Source organism: Lygodium microphyllum, chromosome 26 (genome assembly GCF_053477565.2).
Source record: "Lygodium microphyllum isolate KBCC chromosome 26, Lygodium_microphyllum_v1.1.10, whole genome shotgun sequence".
NCBI classification, from domain to species: Eukaryota; Viridiplantae; Streptophyta; class Polypodiopsida; order Schizaeales; family Lygodiaceae; genus Lygodium; species Lygodium microphyllum.
The window spans coordinates 95,204,780-95,214,536 of NC_141160.1; positions in this window are offsets into that span (position 1 = coordinate 95,204,780).

Genomic DNA, 9,757 nt, shown 5'->3' on the forward strand with positions numbered 1-9,757 from the left:
TCTTAGGTGGTTATTAGATTGTTGTTAGGGGTGAGTTGTCTGTAATTCCCCTTGAAGTAGAATTGAGATTCCCATGTTCAACTAAGTCCTAGGTTTTCCATGGGGAGATTGGATGGTGATGTGCATATATATGAATTTCGGTCAACTATTAAGAGGACTCCTTTGGGTCTATTGGAGGAGGCACCTCATAGTTCATGTACAATAGTGCACACTGGTTTTTATTTAGTAGTGAAAATATCATTGGTGGCCTCAAAAATTTCTTTAATGGTGAGCATTTCCCTAACATGATTTAAATTTGGGCATAGTAGAATGGGTCTATTTTATGTCTACCCTATTAAGATGGTAAGCTTGACACATACTGATATTGATGATGGACTGCCTAGTTAGATAGGTTCGCACATCTACACATAGCATGTTAATGGTCATTATACATAGCCACTAACTTATTATATTTGGTTAATTACACCTACCCACAATTGGCATAGTTATAGCACCAATCAATTAATATAGTCAATTATGCACTATTTGACTTAATATGCCACTTTTCTTTATATTGTATCTTATTTATAATTTGTATACATTGCATTGTGTGAGGAAGAAGGAAGGAAAACCATCAAGAAAATGATTTAGCCTTCGTCTCTCTTATTGTGCTCTTGAGTGAGCTTCCTCTTATATGTGCCTTATGCAATAGCTCAAGAAAGTCCCCCCGCTACACAATTCGTAACATGGTATCTGAGTAGTGCCACAGAGAGAGGTTGGTTTTGAAGGTTGAAGCAAAGGAGAAGGAGCAAGGATTCAAGTAAGCAAGCAATCGGTAAGAATATCTTCTATTCTTCCTCTCTTATCTTTGATAATATCTGAGGAGACACTAAAAGTAGAGCAAAGAAAATATCTCAAATTGATGTGAGATTTAGTGAGCAAGCAAAATAGTGTACTTTTTATAAATATCCTATGGAGGATTGCCACTACGTTTTTTGCCATCTAAGGTCATTTCGAGTCCCATTTTAGCTTTGTAGGGTCACTGACAATAGTTTCAAGGCATACTGTAATTTTGGTTGTGTCAGCTATTCTTTGGTGCGTAGGTTATAGATTTCAAATTTATCATTTCTGAGGTATTTGTTAAGACGAATACATAATTTTTATCTACAAATAGATTATAGTTTGTATGTACTATTGAACAATTTGTGAAAAAGAATGATTGGTTTAATATCGTGCACATTTTGTGAAGAGTTGCAAATGTTTTGCTTGCTATTTGGTACTCAATTATATCATAATGACTGAGAACAATGGAAATCCAATTCTTGAGAAGCTAAATAAGAACAACTACTCATCATGGAAGCCACTATGAGAACAACTTCCTTATTGAAAAAGGCCTCTATGAGTTTGTTTTAGGTGAAGAAAATAAACCAAAGCTAAGTGATCATGTGGGCGACTATAGAAGAATCAAAGGCATGAAAAGAATGGAATGTAAAAGCCAAAAAGATATTGTATTGGCTATTTGTGGCCATTGATAACACTGTGCTGGGTTATATTAAAAATGCAAAAAGTTCACATGTAGGGATAACCTTGGAGAATAAGTTTTTAGTAAATATAAAGGCACAAAATATTCAACTCATGCAAGGGTTGACTACTTTGAAAAAAGAAAATATATATGTAAATGTGTACATGAGTGGTCTCTCTCATAATATCTTGTCAACATTGGCTTTTATGTTTCAAATGTAGATCACTCACTTTATATGAGGAAGTGTGATGGAGGTTTGGTTGTCATAGTCATCCATGTGGATGACTTGATTATTACATGAGATAGTGACAGTGGGATTGCTAATATCAAGGGTTTTTTGAAGCAAAAGTTTGAGGTGAATGATTTGGGTGAGCTAAGGTACTTTCTTAGTGTTGAGGTGATTAGATGTGCATATGGTATATGATTGTCCCAAAGGCAGTATGGCTTGGATATGTTATCCAAGTATGGTATGACGACATGTAAGCCTCTTCTAGTTGCATCGGAGCAAAATGTAAAGTTAAGTGCTAATGTTGATGATGAGATAGAAGACCTTACTATGTTCAAGAATATAGTAGGGAGCTTGATCTATATGATAACCACAAGACTAAACCTTAGTTATGCTATTGGGCTTGTAAGATAGTTTATGTAGGTACCTATGAAACCTTGTTAGGATGCAGTCAAATGCATATTGATGCATGTGAAGTCCAACTTGCACTATAGATTTTTTTTTGAGGTAGGTAAAGATGTAAATATGTTTAGGTACACAAATGTAGATTGGACTGGTAGTAAGCTCGATAGAAGATCTACTAATAAATTCATGTTTTCCCTTGGTAGTCTAGCAGTTACTTGGAGCAACAAAAAGCAACTGATGGTTGCTTTGTCGAGTGTATAAAGGTGTTGCTATGGCAGCATGTGAGGTGTTATGGTTGCAAAAATTATTAGGTGATTTGGATGTGCAGGGAGATGGTCCAGTTATCATTCACCACGATAACATGACCACTATACAGCTAGCTAGGAAACCAATGTTCCATGTTAGGACAAAACACATTGAGGTGCATTATTATTTTGTGAGAGAGAATGTACTTGCAAGAGAGATCGATTTCGTATATGTCAGTATATATGATCAGATAGTTGACATTTTCACAAAGGCATTAGATGTAGAGAAGCTTTGAAAAATTCGAAGCTTAATTGGAGTTGCAAGGATGCACTTGAGCTTGAGAAGTGTTGAGATGGCAAGCTTAACACATGCATACATTGATGATGGATCACTTAGCTAGATAGGTTTGCATACCTACACTTGGCATGGGGATGGCCATTATGATCCTCACATGGCTAATAACTTATTATATTTGGTTAGTTATACATACCCAGATCTAGCATAGTTACAATGCTAGTCAATTTGTATAGTGAGTTATGCACTATTTGACTTAGTAGGCCACTTTCCTTGATGTTGTGTCTTATCTATACTTTGTGTACATTGCATTGTGTGAGGAAAAAGAAAGAAAAATGAGGAAGAAAATGTTTTGGCCTTCATCTCTCTCTTCTTATGTTCTTGAGTGAGCTTCCTCTTGTGTGTATTGTGTATATTTAGTACAATAACTCAAGTCTCCCCACCAAACAATTCGTGACATACATACATTGCCTCATGGGGACAACTATGCATTCAACTTAAGGGAGGTTTATTTTGGCTTCTCAAGATATATTTCTTCATTTATTTGTTTGCTAACATTTTTATTGTTGTTTGGTCTATATGAGAGGAGATATTGCATTTTTAAATTTTAAGATAATGTTTCTTATTCATTGAACTTTTTCTAAAATTTTGTTGAATATTTATGTGCTTTCATGTTTAGAAAAGACTTCTTGAATAGGGTCTCATCATTGTTATTTGTAGGAGTGGATTGCAAAGAGTATGAACGCTTAAAGGATCAGTGCAAATTTTCACTTTTTCTTTTTTGTGTTAAATTTCAAGATAAATCCTTTTCTTTAGCTTCCAAACATCCAATTGCTAATATGACACGATTTGGAAGAAGTGCTTCAAAGTTAAAAAGTTTGTGGGTCTTGTTTGTTATATTCTATATGTTTACATGTTTATTTATGATTAGTTGCTTTTAAACTTGTTTTTTACCTCAACATTAGACCTATAATTATTCCCCTATTTTAAAGAGTATACAATAAGAAAAATCGACACTTTGCTATATGTACTACTATATGTATTTGAACCCATGTTTTCTTGTCTTATTACCTCTCATGGTTGGTTGAAATAGTTCCCTTATCTTATGGACTAATTTGATTGTGAAGCTCCCACAATTTGAGGCTAGAAATTATACAAATTTGTCTTGTGTAGTGGGTTGCATATCTCTAACCTTCAAAGATAAGGCATGATTAAGTTTGAAGATGTATTTATTTAATTTGCTTGAATCCAAAATGTCTTTAACATATATGGGAAGATTAAAAAATAAGATGGAATAATCTCTAATTGATAGGCCCTTTTGTTAGAGTCCATACCACTGGCTTTCTACCTTCTCCTTCTCCATCAGTGAAACGATCAACCACAGCTCTTTTAAATACCTGTTGGAAAAGCTGTCCAATCTTGCTAATGTACCTCCACCACGTATTTTGTATGAGGGTACAAGGTGAAGTACATTTCTAACTTGTTGATCTGCTCCTCCAACTCTATAGTGGATGGGTTGTCACCCTTGAAGTTCAAGATATCGATTTTCTCTTTGTACTCATCAAAGTAATATAGTTGTTCGATACCATTTTGTTGTCCATAAGAGGATTGCCTATGTGGTTCTTGACTCCATGAATTTTGCCTATCCATTTTTTTCCCAAATGATTTATGACAATTTCCATGGGTTAATGGTTGTTGAAAAGAGTGGTACTCCATATTTTCTTGGCCATAAAATGATCATATCTCATCATGCTTGTCTTCATGAGTGGGCTTTTTTTTCACTTCAACTCTCTTAAGCATGCTTGTGGGTAGTGGATAAAAAGACTTGTACAATGGATCACATCCATGAAAATCATAATTCCTTGGAGTGAATTGAGCTCTTGCCTTGTAGTTAGCTTGTATTTGAGATGGTTGATAAGAATCTACCAATCTTGATGACTCACCTATCTCAAAATTAGGCCCATGATACTAATTTGTTTGTCTTGGCAATGTAGGCTTAGTTGGGGCTAAATTTGAAATATTAGGGATTGATGTAGGAGTAAACTTGCCACTAAGGAAAGTGAATGCGACAATTAGCTTGTCAAGCTTTGAATCCATACTCTTTTTAAGTTGATGAACCCCTTCATTCATGTATTTTATCTCATTGGATAGTTGTTGGGTGGTCATTATTAGTCCATTAGTGAAACATGCTCGACCCTAAATCATAGGGAGAGTAGTTTAGTAGTCATTTAAGGATTTGATCCTAGCCATCACTATTGGTGCTACTTGCGAGTGTGCGAATTTGAGTGACTAGGTATTGCCTAGGTCTACTTTGCAAAGCATAAGGTCTCATCCCATGAGGATTGACTTATGGGTTCCTAAGTGACACAAGTAAAGTGTCTAACAATAGACTAGTATTGAGTTAAGATGGTCACTATTGCACAAGCCGTCAGAGACTCAAGGTTTCCAAGCATCACAATGAGAGTGAGAAACAAGAGGGAGTTGAGCATCAACTCCCATCCTATCGATAAGGCATAGTCTCACACTGGTCCCCTAAAAGAAGACTTAGTTGGTTCTAAAACATGACCCTTGGAACAATCATGTTTGTCGGCCCTTTTTTAAACTTGAAAAAAGCCATCTAGCTAACCGGGTCCACCCAACCATAGGAGACTTTTGTCAAGAAGACCCTCCACTTGCTTCCCCATTAATAATGTGACATATTTTAGTTATCTAAGTAAGTATACTATTCATGCTATGAAACATATAAAAACATATTAATAATGTGGCATATTATAGTTATCTAAGTATACTACTCATGCTATGAAACATATAAAAACATCTTTCTCGATTAATCTTTATATCAAGTTCGTTTATATGTTCTTAACTACAAACACAAGAACAATCCTTTTAGAAAACTGGTGCGCAGATCGGATGCTGTATGCTTGCGTAGTGAATGCTGGAAGGTCCCCAAGAACAATGAACTCTACTTTTTGCACAAGTTACAAGGTAAAAAGCATAAACGACAAGAGCAAGAGACCAATTGGTTGCAATCTCCCCCCATGCCTTGTGTGTGCGCTTCACAAAGCATGTATTTTATGTATATTTCATCTTCATGCTCAATAATAGCCCAATTTACAAAAAATATGTCAAGCTTTTAGCTTTTGAGTTTGCTTTTACAAAAATAGGAATAAAGCTAATGGACGGTGCCCATAGAGTTTGGCACGCCCAATACAATGTCCAAATAGAAATAACATAACCGTGCGCAAGGGCACATACAAAATAATAATAAATAATCGATGCCTCAATAGACATGTCAAAATATAGGCGTGGCACCTATCAAAATATAATCCATAGATCAAATACTCGCTATCCTCTAATGCTTTCCTCCGCCAGTGCTGCTATCTCTGCACATCAACTGAAGCATTCACAATTGTTAGTAAAATAATACAATTAAACCGACAAAAGTGAATAGCTAGCAGTCTTCAGCTACATAAATAAATCAACTGGTTAGAAATAAATCCTAACCTTAATTTATTACGAGTGCGCACTCTAAAACTCATAAATGTTTATTAATTTAATATGTATTTTGCGGAATCACCCGCTATGGAATCACCCATGTACATACTAAATTAATGAAACGCCCGAAAAGGACAGGCGTCCCCATCAACTTCTTGCACAAAGAATCCACTTAGTGTATGAGCCCCGGTCATCAAAGTTTAGGAATCCACCGTAAAACCTCACGGAATCCACCGTGGAATATGCCTCCTGGCATCATACCCCCGGGTGGGATAGCAATTGACCTCAATTGCTATTAGCTCAATGTGGAGCTAACAGAGTGGGGAAAGCATTTAAATCTCTAGCGTGCATCCATTGTGCTTCCTATATATATATATATATATATATATATATATCTACCTACCTACCTACAGTACTAGACAGACCTACAGACAGACCTACCTACCTACCTACCTACAATACCTACAATAACAGCTACCTACAGGCTAGCTAGCTAGCTACCTACCTACCTACCTACCTACAGTACTACCTACAATACCTACCTACAATACCTACCTACCTACCTACCTACCTACCTACAGGCTACCTACAGCTACCTACCTACCTACAGCTACCTACCTACAATACCTACAGATACATACATACCTACCTACAGCTACCTACCTACCTACCTACAGTCACCAATACCAGAGATGCCTACCAGCAACCACCCACACACACACACACACACACGATCGTAGCTTGTCTTTTCTTGTTGGCTTGTTTGGTATATGATTGCTGGGCTTTAGCAATCATATCTTTAACCTCATCAAAAATACTGTTATGCATACTAGCAATATCATCAGCACTCTGAATTCTATTTGACAAAGATGCAACATGTGTAGATAATCTATATCCATAAATGACTTCAAACGGTGCTTTCTTTGTAGATGTGTGTGGTGTATTGTTATATGCAAACTGTAATAAATGCAAATGTGTGTCCCATGTCTGTGGTTTAGAGATAGTATATGCACGTAAAATATCTAGAATTGTGCTGTTAGTGGCTTCTGTTTGTCCATTAGTTTTTGGATGAAATGTAGATGATAAATCAATCTTTGTGCCTAGGTTAGCAAACAGAGTAATCCAAAAGTTGTTACAAAATCTAGAATCACGATCTGAAATAATAAATTTTATCAATCCATGGTTAGTAAAAACAGTTTTCAAAAACAATTGTGCTGCTGTTAAAGTTTTCTTACATGGAATGAAATATGCTTGTTTACTAAATCTATCTACAACTGTCCAAATCATATCATGGTTAGATTTAGTATTAGGTAAACCAGTAATGAAATCCATAGAAATTTTTTTCCAAGGTTTAGATGGAATAGACAAAGGCATAAGTAATCCATACTGTTTTCCACGATGTCTCTTAACTCTTTGACAAATCAAACATTCAGAAACAAAGTTAGATACATCAATATCCATATGCGGCCAATAAAAATCTTCAGTTAACATACGTAAGGTAGATATGATACCTCTATGACCTTGATATGGGGGACAATGAATTTCATTCAAAACAAAAGATCGGAATGGAATTGTAACACACAATCTCTTTTCATAAAACATAAATCCATCATTATATGACAATGAATCAATAGGAATGAAATTATTTTGAACTAATTTATTCCAATCATTATGAAAAGTAATATCCTGATGATATGTATCTTTCATAGCAATCAAAGAATCAAAAGATATGACAGAAATATTATGAATGGCAGGTCTTCTACTCAATGCATCAGCCACTACATTTTCTTTTCCGGGTTGGTATTGAATGATAGGATGAAAACTTTGAATAAAGGAGGCCCATTTGATATGACGGTCAGAGATTTGGGGTTGGCTAAGTAAATGTCTAATACTTTGCTAATCGGTCTTAATCATAAATTCTGAACCCATTAAGTAGTGTTTTCATTGTCTTAATGCTTGTACAACTGCTAATAGTTCTTTGTCATATGTGGAATATTTCAGCTCAGAAGGTTTCAACATACAACTAGAATAGGCTATAGGATGATTGTCTTGCATAAGTACAGCTCCTATTCCTGATCCACTAGCATCGGTCACTACTAGAAAGAATGGTCTATTAAAATCAGGCAACTGTAGAACAGGGGCATGGGTTAATGCATGTTTCAGTTGGTCAAAGTATTTCTGTTGATTTTCGGACCATTGATAAACAATTCCTTTCTTCAAAAGTTTGGTTAATGGTAAAGCAAGTAATGAAAAATTACGTACAAACTTCCTATAGAAACTAGCAAGATCAAGGAATGAGCGTAACTCATGCACGTTTTTAGGTACAGGCCAATTCAATATTGCATCAATTTTCTTAGGATCAACTTTAATTCCATCAGATGATACAATATGACCTAAATACTCAATTTCTGTTTTAAAGAATTCACTCTTTTCAGGATTTGTATACAGTTGATTTTCTTTCAATAACTGAAAAACCAATGACAAATGCTCATAATGTTCTTTCTCATTTTGACTAAACACCAAAATATCATCAAAGAAGACAATTACACAATACTGATATTTCAAAAATATACGGTTCATCATTCTACTAAAGGTAGCAGGTGCATTAGTCAATCCAAATGGCATGACTAAAAATTCGTAATGATCAAACTGTGTTCTAAATGCAGTCTTGAATATGTCAGACTTATCTAGTCTCACATGATGATAACCAGACTTAAGGTCGATTTTACTAAATATAACAGATCCTTGCAGTTTGTCCATAATGTCATCAACTCTAGGAATGGGATACCTATTCTTTACAGTGATCTTATTTAAAGCTCGATAGTCAATGCACATACGATAGGTATTATTCTTTTTCTTGACTAACAGAACAGGTGCACCGAATGGAGAACTGCTAGGTCTAATCAATCCTCTATTTAGTAATTCCTCAACTTGACTCTGAATTTCTTTTTGCTCTATCTGGTTGTGCCTATATGGTGCTTTGCAAGGTGGTTGTGTGCCAGGGATCAAATCTATCTTATGGTCTTCTGGACGTGAAGGAGGTAAACCAGGTGGTAGGTCTTCTGCAAAACAGTCCTTAAAATATGCAAGAAATTCTTTATGCCTAGGGTGCATATGACTTTCTTTTACTTGCAATTCATTCACCCAAATGAGATAAGATTTACTACTCTTGCGTAATGCACGTTTAGCTTGAGTATGCGAAAGCAATGGAAATACATTAGATGCATGCATACCATATAATGTAATAGATTTTCCTTGAAAATTAATATTCATTGTGTGTGTGGAATAGTCTATATCTGGGTTATGCTGGTGACGCCAAGGCATACCTAAGATAATGTCACTCGACTGTAATGGAACAACTAAGAAATTTCTTCTTTCAGTATATTGACCAATTTGAATCTCTAAGTCTTGCACTTCCTGTGTACCATTATACCTAGTGCCTAAAAATGCAGCTTTTATGCGATAATGCGTAGGTACAGTCTGTAATTTCAATTCTTTTACCAATTTTACTAAAATAAAATCATGAGTACTACCGTCATCATGCAAAATAGTCTTTTCCTTTCCATGCACCAAACATTTCATAGTCAATA